General features: G+C 43.8%; 1 long non-coding RNA gene across 1 annotated transcript; it reads right to left on the reverse strand.

The window, feature by feature from the left end:
* Positions 1–6,552: 6,552 nt before the first annotated feature.
* LOC138749043 (uncharacterized) lies at positions 6,553–9,982 on the reverse strand. The gene is made up of 2 exons (XR_011348376.1): positions 9,746–9,982; positions 6,553–6,974 (listed from the first exon to the last, which is right to left on the reverse strand). It is a non-coding gene; the product is annotated as an uncharacterized lncRNA (long non-coding RNA).
* Between the last annotated feature and the right edge of the window lie 13,024 nt (positions 9,983–23,006).

The raw sequence follows: 23,006 nt of genomic DNA on the forward strand, positions 1-23,006 counted from the left end.
AGACACCTCGCAAAGTCTAGCCGCTGGTGAGCCTCCTTCACGACTGCCTCAACATGGAGGGTCCAGGACAGATCCTCAGGGCGGGGAAAGAGAAGGAGGAATGCGGCAAAGGCTAATTTCCACAGGCACTTTGAGCTAAGAATCTGATCTGTGCATCGGGTGAGGATTAAAGGCCCGGGACTTGGTGAAGTTGTGGGGAAAGAAAAGCCAAAAAATACACATCGAAAGACAAGGAACAAACAAACCTTCGTCAGTTTGCCATTTCAAGCCGGAAATGTCCCTGTTCCTCATCAATTACAGCAATTGAGATGGACACAGAGGAATAAAACACTTAAAATGCTTATTGAAAGATTCAGACCTTGCAGTAATGGCAGGAAATGCGATTACCCAGTCTGATCTGATTTAATGGGCCGTGAATAATTCCCAAGAGCAAAGAGAAAAGCATTATTCCCTTCAATTGCAGCCCCTTCTCTTCAACCACTATCCTGATTCGGAAATTCCTCCGTCATTCGTCATTCCTGACAAAACGTCAACTGCCTCCTACTTCCTACGGCTGCTGTGTGACCTGCTGAGTTTCTCCACCATTTCTGTGCATTTATCCAATGCACCTTTTTAAATTCCGGTTATCTGACCACATTGTAAGGATGAGTGGGAGGGTCACTCCCACATTGTCTGAAGAAGGCACTCAAAAGCGTCAGGGAAGAGATCCAGGAGGATCAGAGCCGGCACCACCAGGCTGAGGAACAGCTTCTTCCCACGGTCAGTGAGAACGCTGAACGACCCAAGGAACCGCTCACACTGACCCTCCGAGTCTCTCACATTCATGAAGCAATATTTATTTGTATAGATGAAATACTTCTCCTGCATAAGTATTGTGTGCCTGCATGTGGGGTATGCCTGGTTGTGTGTCTGCGTGTTTTGCACCGAGGACCGTTTTTTCGACAGGTTGAACTTGTACAATCAGATGACAATAAACTTGACTTGACTTGGGGAGCACTAAGTTTCTGGGTGTGCAGATAAGGGATGATCCATTCTGGACTTACAACAGCACCTCATTAATCAGGAAGGTACAGCAGTGCCTACACTTCCAGGCTACCAACCCCCATCTTGACAACATTTTACAGGAGCGTATCCTGTCAGGTTGCATCAGTCAAATCAGAGGATCCTCTAAACGGCCGAGAAGATCACTGGAGTGTCCCTTTCCTCTATTGACAACATTCAGAACCATAGAGCCATAAAATATTATAGGATAAAAACAGGCCCTTTGGCCCCTCTAGTCTGAGCTATTTTTCTGCCTAGTCCTTCTGGCATGCACCCATTTCACAGCCCTCCATAACCCTCCTATCCATGTTCCTTTCCAAATTCTTCTTAAATGTTAATATTGAGCCCACATTTATCACTTCAGCTGGTAGCTTGTTCCACACTCCCACCGCTCTCTGTGTGAAGAAGTTCCTCCTAAACTTTTCCCCTTTTACCCTTACCCCATGTCCTCTGGTTTGTACCTCAGCGGAGAAAGCCGACCCACATTTACTCTGACCGTCCCCCTCATAATCCTTTCATTCTTCTGCCCTCAGGGAATAACCTTTCCCATTTCTTGGAGTCTCGGAAACATCCTAGTAAATCTCCTCTGCACGTTTTAATTCTAATTGATATATTTCCTGTAGTTAGGTGACCGAAACATACTGGGAGCATTGTTTAAATAAGGCTCAATGAATTACTGATGACCCTTTCCATCTAAAACACAGTCTCCTTGACCCCACTACCATCAATAAGGAGGTATAGGAGCCTCAAAATCAGGACAGGCAGGAAGTGGGGTGAAAAGCAAAAGCCTGCGGATCCTGTGTGTATAGCAAAAATGCAGAAAAGCTGGAGGAACTCAACCCGTCTCGCAGCGTGCAGAGGAGCTAAAGATGTATGACCAACATTTCGGGCCTGAGCCCTTCTTCAAGGTGTGAGGAAAGAGCAGGTAAGGGGCTGAATAAAAGGGCTGGTCCGTTGGCCTGTGCTCCTCCCCCTTCTCCCCAGCTCATTTTTCAGGCACCTGCCTGCTTTTCAGTCATACCCTGAAGAAGGGATCAGGCCCGAAGCGTCAGTAATACATCTTTACCTCCTGTGGATGCTGCGAGACCAGCTGGGTTCCTCCAGCATTTAACTATGCGTTTTTACTGCAATCACAGCGCCTGCAGACTTTCATGCTTCACTCTGAAGACAGTTTGTTCCCGACAGCTATCGGGAACCCTACAATCACACTGCTATGGATAACCGGAATTGTAGCTCTATAATCTGTAACTTTGCTTTTGCTCTTTTATTTCCATGGCTGCACGTACGTTAGAATTCTCTTCCTGGAGTATTCACAGGACCATTTCCACTGCCACACGTATAATGTTACAATAAACTTGACCCTGAACTTCCTGGTTACATAAGACATGCTAACCACAATTTAAACAGACAAAAGTACTGAAGGAAGTCAGCCGGTCTTGCAGCGTCCATAGGAGGTAAAGATATCTGACCGACATTTCTTGCCTGAGCCCTTCTTCAAGGTACCTTGATACGCTGTACGTTGGTCATATATCTTTCCCTCCTATGGACCGGCTGACTTCTTCCAGCAGTTCTGTGTGTTTTTACTACCATTGCAGCATCTGCTGACTTCGTGTTTCTAACCACAAATTAACACAGAAGATGCCACAAAAAGAAAAAAAAAGTGTAAAGGAAGAGAAAAGAAAAAAAATAATAAATTTCATGGTTGGCTAGGACAGATTATGTTATATTTTATATTGTATGTTTTAAAATAAGATAAATCGTGGCAGGTTTTTTTTAGTGTAGGTCACATATACACTTCAGAATAGATCTCATTTAAAATGCCAGAGCTCTGCTCAAGCCAGACAGTCCAGGCTCCGGGTGCCTTTGCAAAAACTTTGACGAATGTCTATAAGGACTTCACAAGTAGGTGTTAATTGGACACGCTGTGGAATAATGGATTATAGTTTTGGATAGGAAAAGATGAACGAACTCGGAAGATTAGGTCCGGAGCCACAGTCTGTCTCAGTGCAGTTGGCTGTTCTAAGATAGTCATGTGGCTTTCTCTGAGAAAGAGAGAGAATTCAGTTCTACAGTTCAGCAGTAGCAGCTGGGACTGGAACAGGACAAGCTGGCAAGCTTGTAAAAGCACGATGCTGGAGAAACTCAGCAGGTCAAACAGTGTCCCCCTTTATGTAGCAAAGATAAAGACACAGAACCAATGTTGAGGGCTTGAGCTGTTCAACAAGGTATGAGCAAGGGAGAACTTTTTCAGGGTGGGCATCCCTCAAAGAAATGTCACAGAGTTTTGTAAAGACACAAGAAATCTGCAGACACCGTGGTTGAAGTAAAAAGGTAATGCTGGAGAAACTCAGCAGGTCAAACAGTGTCCAAAGATCCATCACTAACATTTCGGCGGCTTGCTTACATTTTATTTGAGGAGCGCTGGACAGAGTGGCGACTGTCTTCCTTACAGTAGACAAGTTAAAGAATTTCACCCTGAAAAGAATCTTGTATTATGTGACAATAATGGCACCTTTTTATCTTGATGAAGGGCTCAAGCCCGAAACGTCGGTTCTGCATCTTTGCTCCATAAAGGACACTGTTTGTTCTGCTGAGTTTCTCCAGCATCGGGTTTTTACAACTTTACACGATACAACCTAAAAGCTTGGTCAAAGAGAGAAATTTTAACACAGAACTTTAGAGCACGATACAGGCCCTTCAGCCCACAATGCTGTGCTGACCCCACATAAACCTACTCAACGATCTAACCCTTCCCTGCCCGGAAACACAGAATTTCAGAGAGCAAAATAAACTGAAGGTCTGGAGATCAGTAAAAACGCACCAAAATGCTGAAACCTGGGGAAACGAAGCAAAAATAAAACTTTTGAGAGCCAGTAAATAAATCTAGGAATTGAGGGGAACAAACACGGTTGATGAAAACTAGGTGGGGAATTGGTCAGGACGGCAGATTCCTGTTCTCGTGGAGTGAGGGGAATGCCAACCTACGGGGAGCTGTTCAGCCTGGAGGTTTCCTATCTTGCGCAGGGTGGTGAGCCTGGCCGGGGCTGGCAGCAGCGGGGCTCCGCGCCCGGGATGGACCCGACAAGAAGGGGCCACGTTTGCAGCAGGGGGACTCGACTCCGAAAGCGGACTGATCGGCCGCTTGGCGTGTCCAGGGACCCAAGCACCTTTTGTTTCCAAACATGTACCCCGCCCTCCCCTGATTGATCTTTTGTTCTGATCGTTGTGGCCAGTGTCTACTACCTTTTACAGGGAATTGGGGTCTTGGTGTTCCTGTCCCAGACCCTGATGCAGCTGGTTTGCACACTTTCCACCACACATCTGGAGAAATTTGCCACCAGTTAACTGATTCTCTGTGTCAATATGTTACCCTGAGTTTGCCCGAGTTTCTGATGTCAAACCAAATTCCTGAGGCATCAGAATTTATTGTCATGAACAAGTCATGAAATTCATTGTCTTGTGGCAGCATCACAGGGTAAACATTTAAATAAAAAAGAAGAACCTTACAAAAAAAAAACTGTGCAAGCAAAAGTCAGGGTAAGGCAGTGTCTGTAGACATCTGGTGGCAGAGGGGAAGAACCTGTCCTTGTGCCGCTGAGGGCTCATCTTCAAGCTCCCGTTCGTCCTCCCCGATGGCAGCAGTGCGAATGGCTTGGGTGGTGGCGGTGGGGGGGGGGGGTCCTTGAGGATAGAGGCTGCTTTCTTCAGACACCGCCTCCTGTTGGTGTCCTCAATGGAGTGAAGTCCAGTGCCCGTGACGCCGCAGGCCAAGTTAACAATCCTCTGGAACTTATTCTTGTCCTGAGCGTTGGCGCCTCCGCTCCAGGCAGTCAACCGCCAGCCAGAATGCTCTCCACGTTACACCTGTAGAAGGTTCCAAGAGTCTTCGTTGACGTACTGACATTTGGGATGTGAGCGCCCTCTATTGCTTCTTGGAGATAACGATCCCCTCTGGTGTGCAGAGATGGTAGCTCCGCCTAGTGGGGACGCACTGAGATTGGAGCGATTATCCCTGTATGGTGGCTAATTGCTGTTCCCATGGACGCTGCGTGGCCTGCTGAGTTCCTGCAGAATTTTTTTTCTTTTCCTACAATCACAGCGTCGGCAGACTTTCATGTTTCATCCCAGTGGGTATCAGGGATGTTAGTGTGGAGTATGTTCTGGGAATTACAGCTCTGTCCCAATGGATTTTCCAGATGTTGCCCCCTGTCTCATCGGCATTAAGGACTATACCTGTCTGGAAGGTACTTTTTATAAACATTTAATTAGACATGCAATATGGTAACAGGGCCTTCTGGCCCACGAGCCCACGCTGCCCAAATTCCCCAACAACCTACAAAAACCCCCCGTTACATTTTGAAGGGTGGGAGGAAACTGGAGCACCCCGAGGAAATCCATGCAGACACGAGGAGATTGTACAAACTCCTTATGACCGCGCAGGATTCGAACCCTGGTCGCTGGTGTGATAATAGCTGTGCTTTCGGGCTTGGGCCTTTCATGCCGAACCTTAATGACATAACCGAAACCTCAGTTATGTATTTTTACCTTTGCTATATACACTGTTTGACTTGCTGAGTCTCTCCAGCTTTGTGTTTTTATACCCAAACTCTCAGTTTTCCACTAGTTAACTGAATCTCTGTGTCAAAATATCTTACCCTCAGCACCGTCAGCTCTTACAACATGGATGGCACCTTCTTGAATGTCTCTGGGAAATCCAAACATATCCCTCACTCCCCTTTAAACATCCTGCTTGTAACCTCCTCAAATAGCTCTGATAAATCTGTCAAACATATTTTCATATTCATGAGGTCTTGCTGATCCTTGCCTAATTATGCTTCTTTAATAAAACATTCTAGGATTTTCCAAATGTTCAAGTTTATTATCACATACAACCGAACGAAAGGCACAGTTAGCGTAAGACCTTTACAGTGCCAGCAATCAGGACCGGGGTACAAATCTGTTTGTAAGGAGTTTGTATGTTCTGCCCGTGTCTGCATGGGTTTTCCTCAGAGCCTCTGGTTTTCACTGTTTGAAACATACCAGGAGTGTAGGTTAATGGGGTGTAAATTGGATGGCACGGGCTCTTGGGCTGAAATGGCCTATTACCGTACTGTATATTTAAATTTTTTAAAAATGTAAATATTTAATTTTAAAAGAAACAGCTTTTCTCCCGATCACAGTCCAGACACAATGAACAGCATGTAATAAACACACATATACATATAGGTATAATTAAAAATACACACACACACGTGTATAAATATATATGTGTGTGTGTGTGTGTGTGTGTGTGTGTGTGATTATGTATGCATATATACTGTATACATGTTTTTTCAGAATTATTTATTTGGTTACAGGATACCTAATGATATCCCAATAACTGTTTTTTAGCTTCTATTTTTTCTAACCCTCCATTCTTAAACTATGGGATTATACATGCAGTTTTACAACCTATTGGAATTCCTCCAGGATCCAAGGAATGGAAAAAATACAGTGGATTCATTTTCATTCTCTCTCTCTCTCTCTCTCTCTCTCTCTCTCTCTCCCTCTCCCTTCCCTGCCCCCCCCAGCCCCACTTCTGTCCAGATCAAAGGCCATAGGCTTCATTTTCCAGGTAATTTCGTACCATTACTTTCTATAATATCTTCGCCTGAGTAGTACCCCCACATTTTACTCTTGATGTTGTCTGTTGTGAAGTCAGGTGAAGACATCCAGTGGTATTAAGCGATTTCTTTGTCCTTCATATTATGGGCAGGAATGCCAAGTGGAGAGTGGAGAGCAGAGATTCACATTCCTTCTTGACACAGGGTGCTAACTATGTGAAGTTTGCATGTTCTCCCTGACACCACGTGGATTCCCTCTGGATGCTCCAATTTCCACCCACATTCCAAGGATGTTGGGGTTGAGAGGTAACTGACCATCGTAGATGGAACCTGGGGGGAGATGATGAGAAGTATGAAAGATTGGGATTAGTGTAAGTGGGGGGTTGACTCGGGGGGTTGGTTTCTATGCTATATCTTGCTCTGACCATCATTTCATCCCCACTTCTTCGATCTGACTAAAATCCTGTTCTTCACACCAAGTAATATTTCCAAAGTTCCTGGGTGTGTCAACATCTCTGAGGATCTGTTCTGGGACCTCCATGTCGATGCCATCATGAAGAAGGCTCGCCAACGGATATACTTCATAAGGAGATTTGGTATGTCACAAAAGACATACAAATTACTACAGGGGTACTGTGGAGAGCATTCTGACGGGTGGCATCTCTACCTGGTACGGAGGCGCCAACTCTCAGGACAAGAATAAACTCCAGAGGGTTGTGAACTCGGCCGGTGACAGCACGGGCACCCATCTTCACTCCATCGAGGACGTCGACAGGAGGCAATGTCTGCAGAAAGCAGCCTCTATCCCCAAGGACCCCCAGCACCCAGGCCACGCCTTCTTCACTCTGCTACCATCGGGGAGGAGGTCCAGGAGCCTAAAGACGGGCACCCAGCGACACAAGGACAGGTTCCTCCCCTCCACCATCAGATTCCTGAAAGATCCATGAACCACAGACACAGTCTGACATTTTGTGCACTACTTAAATTTATTTGTAAGGTGGTTTATATAAATGCTACCGCAAAACAATAAATTCTGACCCTGATTCTGATTAAACGTGCACCAAAATTCTTACTTACAGCTGCCACACGGATACATCAGCTGCAGTAACTTATGTTAAATTACCACATGCAATCATGAAACAATAAAAAATACAAAGACAGATCATAACTATTCAGTTACAGTCAATTTTTTAAAAAATTCAATAGTCCAGACACATATTTTGATAATCCTGAAGGTTAGGGGAGATTTAAGAGCCTGTACATCGTTGGAAAGAAAGCAAACCTCTTCTAAAACATAGAAATGCCGGCTTGGGCACCTTCTGTCAGAAGGTAGCAGGGAGAAGTAATCATGGACCAGGTGATGGATGTTGGCTGAGGAAAGAGAGAAACACAAAAGTCTGCAGACACTGTGGCTGTGGTCACAACACTGGAGAAACTCAGCTGGTCTCACAACTTCCATTGGAGGTAAAGATATATTTACTGATGTTTCGGGTTTGAGCCCTTCAAGGTGTGAGGAAAGAACAGGCGGGCGTCTGAATTAAAAGGCTGGGGGAGAAGGGAAGAAGGGCAGGGGGAGGAATCCAGACCAACAGAAAAAAAGGTGTTAAGAGGTGTTAGGTCTGCTTTGTTCATGAATGAGTGAGTCAGACACCAGACTGAGTCGAAATCAAGGTTCTTTGTTCTTTATTGCCGGATTGTAACACTTGCAACTAACAGTGTTAGTTGGAGAAGGCGCATTCTGCCGTTATCAGCAAGTGGTGTTTTTTTTATACCTCAGGATATGTACTTAGTAAATTATCATACCATGACATTGTCCAATGAATAAACTGTTGCTATCCTTCTCTGTTAGTCTGTTGCACATCATTCTTGTTAGTGCAAAGCTTATCTTGAGTGTACAAGGTCACATCTGCATTCTGTTACTCCTTAGTACTGGGTGACTCCTTCTCCGGTCCCATCTCATGATGTTTTTACCTTACAGAGGGAAGATGAGAATTGATTTTGGCTTTGTGAAAAGAGACAGAGGGAAAAGGGAAGAGAGAGAGAGAGAGAGAGAGAGAGAGATTGGAGGAAAGGAGAAGATGTGTTGGGGGTGGGTTTCACAGAAGCTGGAGAAGTCGATGTCAATGCCATCCATTTGGAGGGAGCCCAGATGGAAGATGAGATGTTGTTCCTTCAATTTGCAGGCAATCTCAGTCTGGCCATGCATGAGACCACGGACAGACATTTCATCAAGGGAATGGGACAGGAATTGAAATGGGTGGCCACTGGGAGATCCACGCTATTGCCTGAGTCAAGCCTCTCTGATGTAGATGGATGTTGGTTGCCCTCTTGTGGCAGTACCTCACATTGACACCTTGGTTCACCCGTAAGTTCAGGGATTCCCTGTTTGCTATGCTGCCATGACCTGAGATGCTCTCTCCACACCACCTGCTGCTCTTAATCTTTCTCAACCCTGTCAGAAAACTTTCCTCATCCCTGCTTCCACCATCGGAACTTTAACAGAAGACCTTTTCACTTTCTTTCGAGTGTCAAAATTTTCTAATTTAAACCCTTTGATTTTTTTTCTCCTCTTAGGTTTCCCATTCCTTCTCCAATTCCACCCCCTCAATGGGATTTTTTAGGCTGTTTCTGTGCTGTAATGTTCTACATTTCCATAATATTATAGAATATTATAGAAGCATAGAACAAAATGTAGAGCAATCCCTGATTTGTTGTATTTTAGAACACCAGATCTACTGTGATAGACAGGATATTACGTCACTCTCTTTCATGCCTGGACCCCAAACGTTTCTCCAGCTTGTGTTATCTTGGCTCACTTGCTCCTCTGAACTCGAATGGAACTTCCACATCTCCAACATTACTAAAACTGCCACCACCAAGAATCATGGCTTCCTTTCAAGACATTCTATAGAACTACAGGTCCACCAGTTGATGATGAATGAAGGGTTTATTGTCATATACACAAGTACCACATACAGATGCAATGTAAGTCTTACTTGCTGCAGCTTCCCAGGTACATAAAGCACACTTACAACAATTTAAATCTAATTAACACAAAGATAATAGATGTATGGTGGAGAAAAACCACGTTGTTCCCATACCTGCATGGTCTTTTACCTCCCCCTGGAGGCAAGCAGATGTCCTCAAAGAAGTGGCTGGTGAGATGGACGATGCATTGGTTTTAATTTCGCTGTAGGTTCAGGAAAAGTTCCAACAGAATGAAGAATAACAAATGGGGCTTCCTTATACAAAAACGGACGGAGACTGAAAGGAGGAAACCAAAGGCTGCTTAGTTTAATATTAAAGGAACTGGCATAATATCCTGTGAGTAGTCACGTCTCTGCCAGCGTATGCGATACGAGTGTGGAATGTGTGCATTAACTGATGACATATAACCCAGTCTTTGTCAGAAACAACGTCACTTTGAAGGCATTATGGCAGGACTCTTACGTGTACTCCAGTTAATTAGGCAAGACTATGTGGTTTTGAGTCAGGGAAATCATGTTTCACCTATTTATTGGAGTGCTTTGAAGAAGTGAAGTGTGCTGTGGACAAAGGGGATCTGGCGAAAGCTCTACACTTAGATTTCCAGAGGCATTTGATAAATTGACATGTCAAAAGTAATTGCGGCAAATTTGGTTGGCCCAAAACCTGTTGGTCTTTCAGCACACGGAGATGTCAGTGAGGGAGGGCTGCTGACTGGCACATCCCAGGCTACAGGAGTACATGGCGAGGGACACAATGAGGCTTGGCGCAGGACACGCGAGGGCTCTGTGGGGAAGGTCCTCCCATTGCCAGGCACTGAGGGTCTGAGACCGAGGGGAAGCCTTTCAAACAACAGGGGGGGGCAGTCACGACAAGGGGTAACGGTGTTGGTAACGGGAGAACGAATATATCAAAGTACATTGCTGAGAATGTATAGATATGACTGACATTATGGGCGTAAAAATATTTTGAACGGTTTTCTTTTTTGCAAATAATTTATTGTGAATAAAGTCTATTTTTGATTTTAAAAATTTATGGAAAATAAAAAGCTTCTGATGTTGGATATATTTTTGTGAATGGAAGATCGGTGGACCTAAATAGTTCTATTTTAGGTGAGTGGTTATCTCAATGTTGGAGTGCAGAGCTCCAAGGGTCTAGGTGCATCATTCTCCAAAGGCTGATCTGCCCAGTGCAGCAAGTCATCTGAAAGTTTCAAAAGGAAACAAAGCCAAAATTGTGTTAAAATTTCTCCACAAAGTCACGACTTAAAGGGAAGCATTTAAGAGGGAATTTAGGATTAACCAGATCTTTCAGTGGATTGGGAAATCTCTTCAAAGGATAGTGGCTGCAGAAAGTAACAAAGGGGATGAAAGGCTGTTTTTGGAGACGGACCTTCTACGAAGGGCTGAATGTTGCAGCTGCTAAGTCACATGTTCATGTAAATGTACTTGCATTGTTTGTCCGTGCAGTTTTAAATCTGCTTTTCTATCTCACCAGATACAACCTTTGCATAATATATGTCCACAGAGATCCATAGTTCTCACAGTTATCTACCAGGGAGCTTAACGACAACTAAATGATAACTGTAGCTACATATAACTTTAAACATAGGCAATATAACACAATAACAGGCCCTGCTGGCCCATGAGAAAGGAACCCAATTCACCTACAGCCCTTGGTACATTTTGGAGGGTGGGAGGAAACCAGGGCATCCAGAGGAAGCCTATGCAGTCACGGGGAGAACGTACAAACTCCTTACGGACAGGGCCAGATTCCAACCCTGGTTGATGGTGCTATAATAATGTTAAGATAACCACCGCACTAACTGTGCACCCCATGAATGTAGATATACGGTCATGCGCCGCATCATGTCCGTTCGGGCGACGTCCAACTGCATGCACGTCTGTGATCCCATAAGGTTAGAATAGAGTTCAGAAATCCAGATTGGAGAACGGGACATAGCGGAAGTAACCGGACGTAGTGAATGCAATAGCTTAGGGCATCAGTTGGCCATAATCCGTCCCTGACAAAGTGATTGCACTGCCAGGCTTATAATGGTACAGTACATGTATAACCTATAAAACAGATGTCTGGATAGTCATAATAAACACCTGTTACTGGCTTATGTATGTACTGGACTTTCTATCGTTATTTTAATGTGAACGTCCTCTACTTACAACTAAAAGTTGACCACATAACTGTGAATGCGTCGACTCGTAACCAGCAGCCATCCAATCACGTGTATCGCATGTCTCTAGAGAGTAGCAGCTTTGCTAAGTATATAATATGGTGTTCGCACAACGTCCACATCACATCACGTCCTATTTCACAGAATGTATCACGGACGTCAAGCGACACATGTATACATGCATGCAGATATATCTACATTGTAGATGCAGATTATTCACCTACATATGAATATGCATAGAGCTAGTTACATCAAAATATGAATATCTTTGGATTTATTAGTGGAAGCACATTGTTGCATGAGTGTTGTAACAGTTTCGTGAGAGATTTTAATTATTTTAATTTACAATGGACAAAAGAATGAACCAACAAGGCAGTTGCTGGAGAATGCGGCAGGTAATGCATCTACTTCAAGTGTTCAGTGAAAAGTAAGGGAGTCACGTGATGGAGTAGTGGCTGGACGGTGAACTCTCTCCAGAAAAGTCGGGAAAAACAAAGGAAAACACAAAGGCACAGAAATAAAAGTTACAGAAAAGTGAGTATAAAGGTGGAAAGAAGATGGCGACAAAAAAAGAAAAATCGAAAGCAACGGCAAGAAGAGAGGAAGAGAAGACAAAGGAGGAAAAAGGTGAAGGCCTTACCTGTCCGAAGAGGCCCGCTGCGGAGAGAGAAACCCGCTCCCTCAGGTCGGTAAATAATGGACTACAAAAATGGCTCGCTGAGCCGAGTAAAAGTGCGCAACCGCGCATGCGCGAAGAGTCGCGCATGCGCGATGCGAATGAAAAAAAACACACCGACGGGAGGGGGGACCAGCTGGGGAGTCGATCTCCACAGCCGGCAACGACAGCTGCAGAACACCTGCAGCAAGAAGAGACCACAGAAGACAATAGAAACAAGAAAGAAGAGGAGGAAAGGGCACCAAAGAAACAACAGATGGCCAACCCAGAGGAAGAAGAAGAGGAAGAGTATGGTGAAATAGAAGAAGAAAAGAAAGGCAAGGTAAAGGATATACTTGCTCTTATTAAAGGAGACATGGAGTCATTTAAAGAACGGCAAACACAGGAATTTAAGGATTTAAGAAAAAGAATAAACAACACAGAAGAGAAAATAAATAAAATGGAGATGACCTTAACAGAAATGGGAAAGAAAATGGACAAGATGGAAGAGCGGGCAGTAGCAGCAGAAATGGAGGTAGAAGACTTAAAAAAGAAATTGGAGAAATCTAATAAAAAAACTAAAGAGACACAAGAACTACTAGCTCAAAAAATAGATACAATGGAAAACCATAACAGAAGAAATAACAAAGATAGTGGGCCTTAAGGAAGATGAAGAAGGCAAGAATATGAGGGAGTTTATAAAAGAGTGGATCCCTAAGACCCTAGGATGTCCAGAACTACAGCAAGAATTGGAAATAGAAAGGGCACATAGAGTATTGGCCTCTAAACCATAACCACAACAAAAACCAAGATCTATTGTAGTAAAATTCCTAAGATATACTACAAGAGAAAAGGTACTGGAGAAGACAATGGAAAAAGTAAGAGAGGGCAACAAACCACTGGAGTATAAAGGGCAAAAAATCTTCATTTATCCAGATATAAGTTTTGAACTCCTAAAGAAGAGAAAAGAGTTCAATACAGCAAAGGCGATTTTATGGAAGAAAGGGTATAAATTTATACTAAAGCATCCAGCGGTATTGAAAATATTTATTCCAGGACAACAAAACAGACTATTCTCGGATCCAGAAGAAGCACGAAAATTTGCAGAACAATTACAAAAATAGACTGAGGGAGGAAGACGGGTAATGAGAGCAAAAATTATCACGACTGATATGTATGTGGGTAAAGACAAAAATAGACTGAGGGATGAAGACGGGTAATGAGAGTAAAAATGATCATGATTGATATGTATGCGGGTAAAGAGGTATAAGAGTGAATAAAGACAATGAGCATACATGAATGTATCTGTACTTAGAGGAAAATATAGATAGTATAGACAAGAATTAATAAGGGAAGGTAATGGAATAGAGAGAATAAGGAGGGAATTAAAAGAGTGACCTTTGTGACATATGAAAAGTGAAATCTTTTCTGGGGGAGGCGGGGTGGGGGGAAATAGCGGTCACTGCAAAATCAGTTGACGCTTGCGAGTGGATTCGCAAATCCAAATGGAGAGGGGAGATGTGGTTGTCCGACAAGGGATAAAGGACAACTCAGGAGGTGAAGGGGAGATTGGGGATAAATAAGATAGAAATAGGAGAATAAGGAAAATGTTGGATGTTGTAGGAATGTTGTCTTATAAAGAGTTGAAAATAAGAAAACAGAAATGGAAAAGGAGGAAAGGTAATGATGGAAAAACGGAAAGAGAAGATAAACAAAATATAAAAGGGCTACGCTGAACTATACGTCTTTAAATATTAATGGAATACATAACCAAATTAAAAGGAAGAAACTACTAAATTTAAATGAATAAATGTATTCCATTAGAAAAAATAACATATAGGTTAAGAAATAATATTGAAATATTCGAACAAGTATAGGAGCCTTACATTAAATACAATAGCGAAAACCTACCGGGGACAAACATTACCTAAGTTGATGGAAGGAGAAGGAAAGAAAAGAATGGACTCAGTAGAATTTCTGGTGTAATTTTGTTGAATGACAACATTGTCTGACTGGCTTAATGCAACCTAGATTGTATACCTAAAATGGATGAGAGGGGGGGGGTGGGGGGGTGGCTTGGGAGGAGGGAGGGGGGGGGAGAAAAAGTCACTGTATATGTGTGAAAAAGAAATAGTGTATATCATGGCTAATGTGATTTATGGTGTGAAAAATAAAAAAATTAAAAAAAATTTAAAAAAAAAGTGTTCAGTGAAAAGTAAAACCACGACGCTGGAGAAACTCAGCAGATCAAACAGTCTCCTTTACACAGCAAAGATAAAGGTACATATCCAGCGTTTCGGGCTTGAGCCCCTCATCAGGGTGTGAGCAAAATGTAGACGGGCGCCCGAACAAAATGGCAGGGTGGGAGGGGCAGGGGGAGGAGCGTGGTCCCACAGACAGGAGGTAACAGGAGGATGAGGGAGAGAGGGCACAACAGCAAACAGGGGGAGAAGGGCTGGGTCTGTGATTGGAGAGGGAAGGGGGTGGAGGGATGGAGAAAAGGAGACAGAGGGATGGGGAGAAGGGAGGAAGAAGAGGGAGCAGGCTAGCAGAAACCAGAGAAGTCGATGTTGATGCCATCTGGTTGAAGAGGGCCCGGACGGAAAATCAAGTGTTGTTCCTCCAATTTACAGGTGGTCTTGGAGAGCTAGTACACGAGGCCATGGAAAGATGTATAGATTCAGGAGTGGGGCACGGAATTGAAGTGATTGGCCACTGGGAGATGCCTGTCACTGGCGCAGATAGAGTGAAGGTGCTCAGCGAGGCAATCTCCCAGTCTGCGCCCAGTCTCTCCGAAGTAGGAAGCAGTAGATGACTTGTGGATACACATGTGAAGTGTTGCTTCACTTGAAAGGACCGGTTGAGACCCTGAATGATGGCGAGGGAGGAGATGTACCACAAAGTCCACTGTTTATCCTGCCGAGTTTCTCTAGCATGGTGTTTTTACTTCAACCACAGTGTCTGCAGAATTTCGTATATTACTTTTCACGTGTCTAGTGACCCATGTTCAATCCTGACCTCCAGCGTTGTCTGTGTGGAGTCTCCCTGGGTTTCCCCGGGCGCTCCAGTTTCCTCCTTCATCTCAGACATGCTTATTAAGAGGTTAATCGGCCCCTGTAAATTGCCCCTGGTGTGCAGGTGCCTGACAGGAAATGAGCGGAGTTAATGTGGGAGAGGATAGTTCCTGGGAAAGTTCCAGTTCCAACTGGACGAAACAACGATTTTCAGTCCCTGAGATAAATACAGGCAAACACATATATAGACAGAGCACATACATATACAAAATAAATAAATATTGTGAAATGATAATAGAGGTTCAAGATGGACATGAGAAGAATCTATTTCTCAGCCTGGAGGTGCTGGGTCTGATACTCCTATATCTCTCTCACTGATACCCCTTTTTCACAGCCGTTAAAAGACGGGAATTAAACACCTTTAACCACTTCACTTACCTGTGTGAATGCAATGAACACGGGACGGTGTTGGGGGGGGGGGAGGTCATTTTCATCCTGTGTATTACCCAGCAAGATAGGTAGTATCAGAGCTGATATTTTTCACATCAGCTCCTCTGTGAAAGGCCTACCCGCCTTCCTGGAGTCCAGGGCAGTAAAAGGCTGCGATCCCTTGATGACATTGAATTTGTGCGACTTACCAATGGGAGATTCAAACTTGAAATGGCACCAACGAGGTCGCGACGAGGTCACTGCCTGGCACGCACGTTATACATCACATAGGGCACCGATGCTGTAACGCTACAGGCCCCGCGTCCTTTTGCTCCGGGATGCTGGGTTGCTATGTAAAAGGTCGCACTGACCCGGCTTTTCTTGGTTCAGTGTGAACGACCCAATCTGGCTTTGAACACGGGTCTTTCACACGCCAATCAAGTGGGATCTCTGTGTAAAAGGGGCACAAGAGATGAGTTGCTCTGAGACTCAACAGGCTGAATGGCTCCCCCCCTTCTGTGCTCTAAAGGAAGAACGAAATGCGGTGGAAACGTGTATGTCATGTGGAGATGCCGATGGTGGTGGTGAAGTGGGTGTGAGTGTTGTTGCAGTCTTGTTCATTGTGGTTACGGGTGCAGAGATGAGTGCGGGTTGTATAAGTGTAGTAGGTGCCGTTATGCCGTTAATGAAGGCGAGGAAAGCAGATAGTGGCGGGATGGGAATAATAAACTCGTTTATTTACCATCCGATTGTACCACTACAACCCGTCAAAATAGTGTTCCCCAGTCCTCAATACATATGGACATAACACACATAAAGACAAAGATACATATGCACAGAATGTACCATTTATACGTACTGTTACGAGCCCAAAGGACCCCAAAACCCAGCAGCAATGGACATTCACCAAGACAAGTAGTTACTTAAACAAAAGTTGTTTTTAATTATCTTTAAACATGAAAACAGAATCAAACTTTAACTTATCTCTATTAACTTAACTAAATCCAACTTAACCCCCTTCTAATTCTAAGCGCACGTGTATGTAATGCGTGTGTAAATTTAAGAAAAGTTCTTTGGTTCACAGTTCAATCTCACTTCTCATTCTTCCAAGATCTCTGGTTGCAGGCAATTCTTACACTGTGCACAAAATTTAACATGTATAAAGTTCACCAGGCTCTGGTGCTCAAAAGGTAAATGTTTACCGCTCAGGAAGGTTCTTGTAGGGTTTGCAGAGAGAGATTTGATGTTCCAGGATTTCCACAACTGAGATACCACCATTAGTCACCTCAATGTCTCGCTGATGAAACTTGCCCCATCAGGATTCTCCAGATGATAACCTCTTTCTTTCAGGCTATCACAGAGTTCCTTTCTGTTCCATTTATTCCAAGAGAAACATCAGACAGATAGCGGTTCCAGCCATCCACTGCTCTAGAACTTTCTGTTTCAGTTCCAACAAGCTTCTTGGCTTGCACTGTTCACCTGTATGTTTAATGAGGCAACCTCAACCACTTCCCTGGTTAGAGAATTGAACCAACATTGAAGCTGGCTCAACGAGGAAAAGAAAGGCCAGACTTACCTTTTATGGAGATCGGCATCAGGAGCCATCCTCCGGAGCTGAGGGAGGTGGGGTGAGTGGTGTAGTAGTGCTGTCCATTACCATGAGGTCAAACATACACACCGAGCAATGGCGGTCTTCATTACCCACAATCTCCCACACAGCTGGAACCGCTCTGGGAAATGTATTAAAACAAAAATAGGTTCTCATTATTAAACCTGAGGCTCCTTCTTCCAGCTCTTATGCCTGGCGCTTCGCTCTCCTCTTTCGTCTTTCAGACTCCCCTGCTCTGCTTCTTCATGTCCACTCCTCAGCATCTCTCCTCCTTCCTCCCGGGCTGTGGAGCTCAGCACCCAGGTCCCTTCACCCTCTGGTGGGCCTCCACACTCTTTGGGCCGGCTTCCCTTCTCTCCCCCTCACCTTGCACATCCATTCCCACTCTCTCTGGCTCCTCTCTGCCCTCCTCAATCTGAGCAGCCTTAGTGGAGGAACAAGGGGTGGAGGGGGAATGGGAAGAGGACGTTTCTGGGTGGCTGGAAGGAACCCTAACCCCAGAACCAATCACTGTGGGAGCCCTGGTGGTGCCTCATGGGTTGCGTGTTTACAGCAACATCGTGTCGTCACCAGCCCGCCCCTAACCAGCTACCTTCAGCAGCATTGCCTTTATGGAGTGAGGTGGAGTGATTTGCTTCACCTGTGAGACTACCCCAGGACAAATCGGAGTCAGTATCCGCTGGCAATGTTTTTATAAAGGTAAGTGAACTGATGTGAAGGCAGAGAATATCCACCTTTACATTCACGTTTGCCCCCCCCCGCTACAAAAAGGCCTTTTGGGTGTCCTGTACCTCTTTCCTCTTTTTTTAAAATTATTTTTTAAAAATTATTTTTCACACTATGAACCATATTGACCAAAATACACACAAACATTTCCCTCTTGAATATTCAGTGTCATTTTCTCCCCTTTTCCCCCCTCCCTTCCCTCCCTCCTTCACCCCCTCCCCACCCACTCAACGTTCAACATATATGATACATTAAACCCATTAAACCATGTCATCACACAACGAAAACAAACAAGAAAATTGTGTCATTTACTTTTACACACTGGGTCAGTTCATTTTGTCTTCTCATTTCTATCATTTTAGGGGGTGGTGGTCCGCGGTAGGACCTCTCTGTTGTGTTCCATGTATGGTTCCCAAATTTGTTCGAATACTGTGATGTTATTTCTTAAATTATATGTTATTTTTTCCAATGGAATACATTTATTCATTTCTATGTACCATTGCTGTATTCTCAGGCTCTCTTCCGATTTCCAAGTTGACATTATGCATTTTTTTGCTCCTGCTAAGGCGATCATAATAAATCTTTTTTGTGCTCCATCCAAATTGAGGCCAAGTTCTTTACTTCTTATATTACTTAGAAGAAAGATCTCTGGATTTTTTGGGATGTCGCTTTTTGTGATTTTATTTAATACCTGATTTAGATCTTCCCAAAACTTTTCCACTTTCTCAGATGCCCAAATTGCATGTACTGTTGTTCCCGTTTCCTTCTTACAGCGAAAACATCTCTCTGATACTGTTGGGTCCCATTTATTTAACTTTTGGGGCGTGGTGTATAGCCTGTGTAACCAATTATATTGTATCATGCGTAACCTCGTGTTTATTGTATTTCTCATAGTTCCGGAGCATAGCTTTTCCCAAGTTTCATTCTTTATCTTTATGTTTAGATCTTGTTCCCATTTTTGTTTGGGTTTACAGCTTGTTTCCTCATTCTCTTTCTCTTGCAGTTTGATGTACATGTTTATTATAAATCTTTTAATTATCATTGTGTCTGTAATCACATATTCAAAGCTGCTTCCTTCTGGTAACCTCAGTCTGTTTCCCAATTTGTCCTTCAAGTAGGTTTTCAGTTGGTGGTATGCAAACATTGTACCGTGAGTTATACGATATTTGTACTTCATTTGATCAAAAGATAATAATTTATTTCCCGAAAAACAGTTTTCATATTCTTTTGATGTCTTTTCTCTCCCATTCTCTAAAGGAAAGGTTATCTATTGTGAAAGGGATTAGTTGATTTTGCGTCAATATTAATTTTGGTAGTTGATAATTTGTTTTTTTCCTTTCTACGTGAATCTTCTTCCAAATGTTGAACAGATGGTGCAGTACTGGTGAATTCCTATGTTGCATCAGCTTTTCATCCCACTTATATAGTATATGTTCAGGTACCTTCTCCCCTATTTTATCTAGCTCTAATCTGGTTTTTCCCTTGTTTGATAAAAATCTGATAGGTATCTTAATTGTGCTGCTCTATAATAATTCCTAAAGTTTGTAGCTGTAAGCCCCCTTGTTTGTACCATTCTGTTAATTTATCTAGTGCAATTCTTGGTTTTCCCCCCCTTTCCATAAGAAGTTCCTTATTATTTTCTTTAGCTCATTGAAGAATTTCTCTGTTAGGTGAATTGGTAACGATTGGAATAGGTATTGTATCCTTGGGAAGATATTCATTTAAATGCAATTTACCTTTCCTATCAGTGTTAGTGGTAAATATTTCCATTGTTCTAAGTCATCTTGTAATTTCTTCATTAATGGCTGATAATTTAGTTTGTATAGATGGCCTAGATTATTATCTAGTTGTATACCTAGGTATCAGATTGCTCGTGTTTGCCATCTAAATGGTGATTCTTTCTTAAACTTTGTGAAATCCACATTATTCATTGGCATCGCTTCACTTTTATTTGCGTTGATCTTGTACCCCGATACTTCTCTATATTCCTTCAATTTCTTATGTAATTCTTTTATTGATAATTCTGGTTCTGTTAAGTATACTATGACATAATCTGCAAATAGACTGATTTTATATTCTTTCTCTTTTATTTTTATCCCTCATTTTATTTTCTGTTCTTATCAGTTCTGCCAAGGGTTCTATAGCTAACGCGAACAGTGAGGGAGAGAGTGGACATCCCTGCCTAGTTGACCTGCTTAATTTAAATTAGTTTGATATATATCCATTTACTGTCACCTTCACCAATGGTCCCTTATATAATACTTTAATCCAGCTCTTCAGCGCTTGTCGTCCTGTTTTGCGGAAACTGCCAAAATGTTTGGCCTGGAAGTCAGCCTGAAGAAAACTGAGGTCCTCCATCAGCCAGCTCCCCACCATGACTACCAGCCCCCCCACATCTCCATCGGGCACACAAAACTCAAAACGGTCAACCAGTTTACCTATCTCGGCTGCACCATTTCATCAGATGCAAGGATCGACAATGAGATAGACAACAGACTCGCCAAGGCAAATAGCGCCTTTGGAAGACTACACAAAAGAGTCTGGAAAAACAACCAACTGAAAAACCTCACAAAGATAAGCGTATACAGAGCCGTTGTCATACCCACACTCCTGTTCGGCTCCGAATCATGGGTCCTCTACCGGCATCACCTACGGCTCCTAGAACGCTTCCACCAGCGTTGTCTCCGCTCCATCCTCAACATCCATTGGAGCGCTCACACCCCTAACGTCGAGGTACTCGAGATGGCAGAGGTCGACAGCATCGAGTCCACGCTGCTGAAGATCCAGCTGCGCTGGATGGGTCACGTCTCCAGAATGGAGGACCATCGCCTTCCCAAGATCTTGTTATATGGCGAGCTCTCCACTGGCCACCGTGACAGAGGTGCACCAAAGAAAAAGTACAAGGACTGCCTAAAGAAATCTCTTGGTGACTGCCACATTGACCACCACCAGTGGGCTGATATCGCCTCAAACCGTGCATCTTGGCGCCTCACAGTTTGGCGGGCAGCAACCTCCTTTGAAGAAGACCGCAGAGCCCACCTCACTGACAAAAGGCAAAGGAGGAAAAACCCAACACCCAACCCCAACCAACCAATTTTCCCCTGCAACCGCTGCAACCGTGTCTGCCTGTCCCGCATCGGACTTGTCAGCCACAAACGAGCCTGCAGCTGACGTGGACATTTACCCCCTCCATAAATCTTCGTCCGCGAAGCCAAGCCAAAGAAGAAGAATCCAATTAATATATTTCTCTGGTAGGTTGAACCTCTGTAGTACTTTGAATAAATAATTCCATTCTTCTCTGTCAAAGGCTTTCTCTGCATCTAAGGCAACCACCACTGTTGGCGTCTTGTTTCCTTGTACTGCATGGATTAAGTTAATGAACTTACAGATATTGTCTGTTGTTCGTCTTTTCTTAATAAATCCAGTTTGATCTAGTTTTACTATTTTTGGTACACTGTCGGCCAATCTGCTAATAGTTTAGCTATTATCTTATAAGGACCTCTTTCCTCTTAAAGGGTATGGCCTGGTGGAGGTTAGAAGCAGCTTTCTTGAGGCACCATCTTTTAATGAAGCCCTTACTGGAGTGAAGTCTGATGGCAAGTTTACAGCCCTCTGTTGCCTGTTCCTACCAGGCCATGTGTTTTTGGAATCCAAAGGGAAAGCCCCCCCCCCCACCCCCGTGCACAGGGAGAACATGCAAGCTCCACAGACATCACCAGAGGTTGAACCCAGGACTCTGGAACTGTGAGGTAGTGTTTCTCTCAGCCGTGTTTCTGTGCTGCCCCAAATCAATTGGTTCACCCTTATCTATTCTGCAGGTACACTTCAAAAGCACGACTTCCCCTTGCAATAGTTCATGTTTATTCTGTCTACACAGTGGGAGATACTTGGATATATTTTACATGATTCTTTCATCAAAATTATGAATATAGGTTGTGAACACAGGAGGTTCCAGGATATATCATTTCTGCATCCCACTAGCCATTGTCCCCAACTAAATACCCTGTCTTTCCACTTTCTGGTCTCTGTTCATTATCAAGTCAAGTTTATTGCCATCTGATTGTACAAGTACAACCCGGCAAAACAGCGACCTTTAGTCCTCGGTGCAAAACATGTAGACACACAATCAGACATAACACACCGTACAGGCAAACAATACATATGCAGGTCACATATTTTATCTGAGCAAATAAATATTGTTTTGAGCAAATGAGAGTGTCACATGTGCTGATGGTGGTAAAATGGGTGTGATCACTGGTGCAGACATGTCCATTGTGGTTATGGGTGAGGAGATAAGTGTGGGTTGTGTGAGTGTGAGTATAGTAGATGCCATTATGGTGATTGTTTCATGAATACGAAAGTCTCAATGATCAGTGTGGTCATTCAACGTTCTTGCTGCCCTCAGTTTGAAGCTGTTTCTCAACCTGGTGGTGCTGGCTCTAGGCCCTTTCAAGCTGTCGTGGGTTAACCGGGCAATTTGCGCCCCAGTTACGCAGCAGTTAGAAAGGATCCGACCCAGTCAACCCCGTTGGAACCCAACCAGTTCCCTGACCTACCTCAGAGGTAATCAGGGAACCCAGTTAAACTTACCTAGGTCGAGGCAAATTGAACAGGAAAATGGCCGACCCACTTAATCCGGTGATGTGCGTGCGTGATCGGGCAGCTGGCATCCGAACATCTGGTGAGTGTGTGATGTGTCATTGCGGGGACGGGATCCCCCTTAAATCGCCGGGTTGACGATTTAATGGGTTGATCA

The sequence above is a fragment of the Narcine bancroftii genome, chromosome 13 (genome assembly GCF_036971445.1).
Source record: "Narcine bancroftii isolate sNarBan1 chromosome 13, sNarBan1.hap1, whole genome shotgun sequence".
NCBI classification, from domain to species: domain Eukaryota; kingdom Metazoa; phylum Chordata; class Chondrichthyes; order Torpediniformes; family Narcinidae; genus Narcine; species Narcine bancroftii.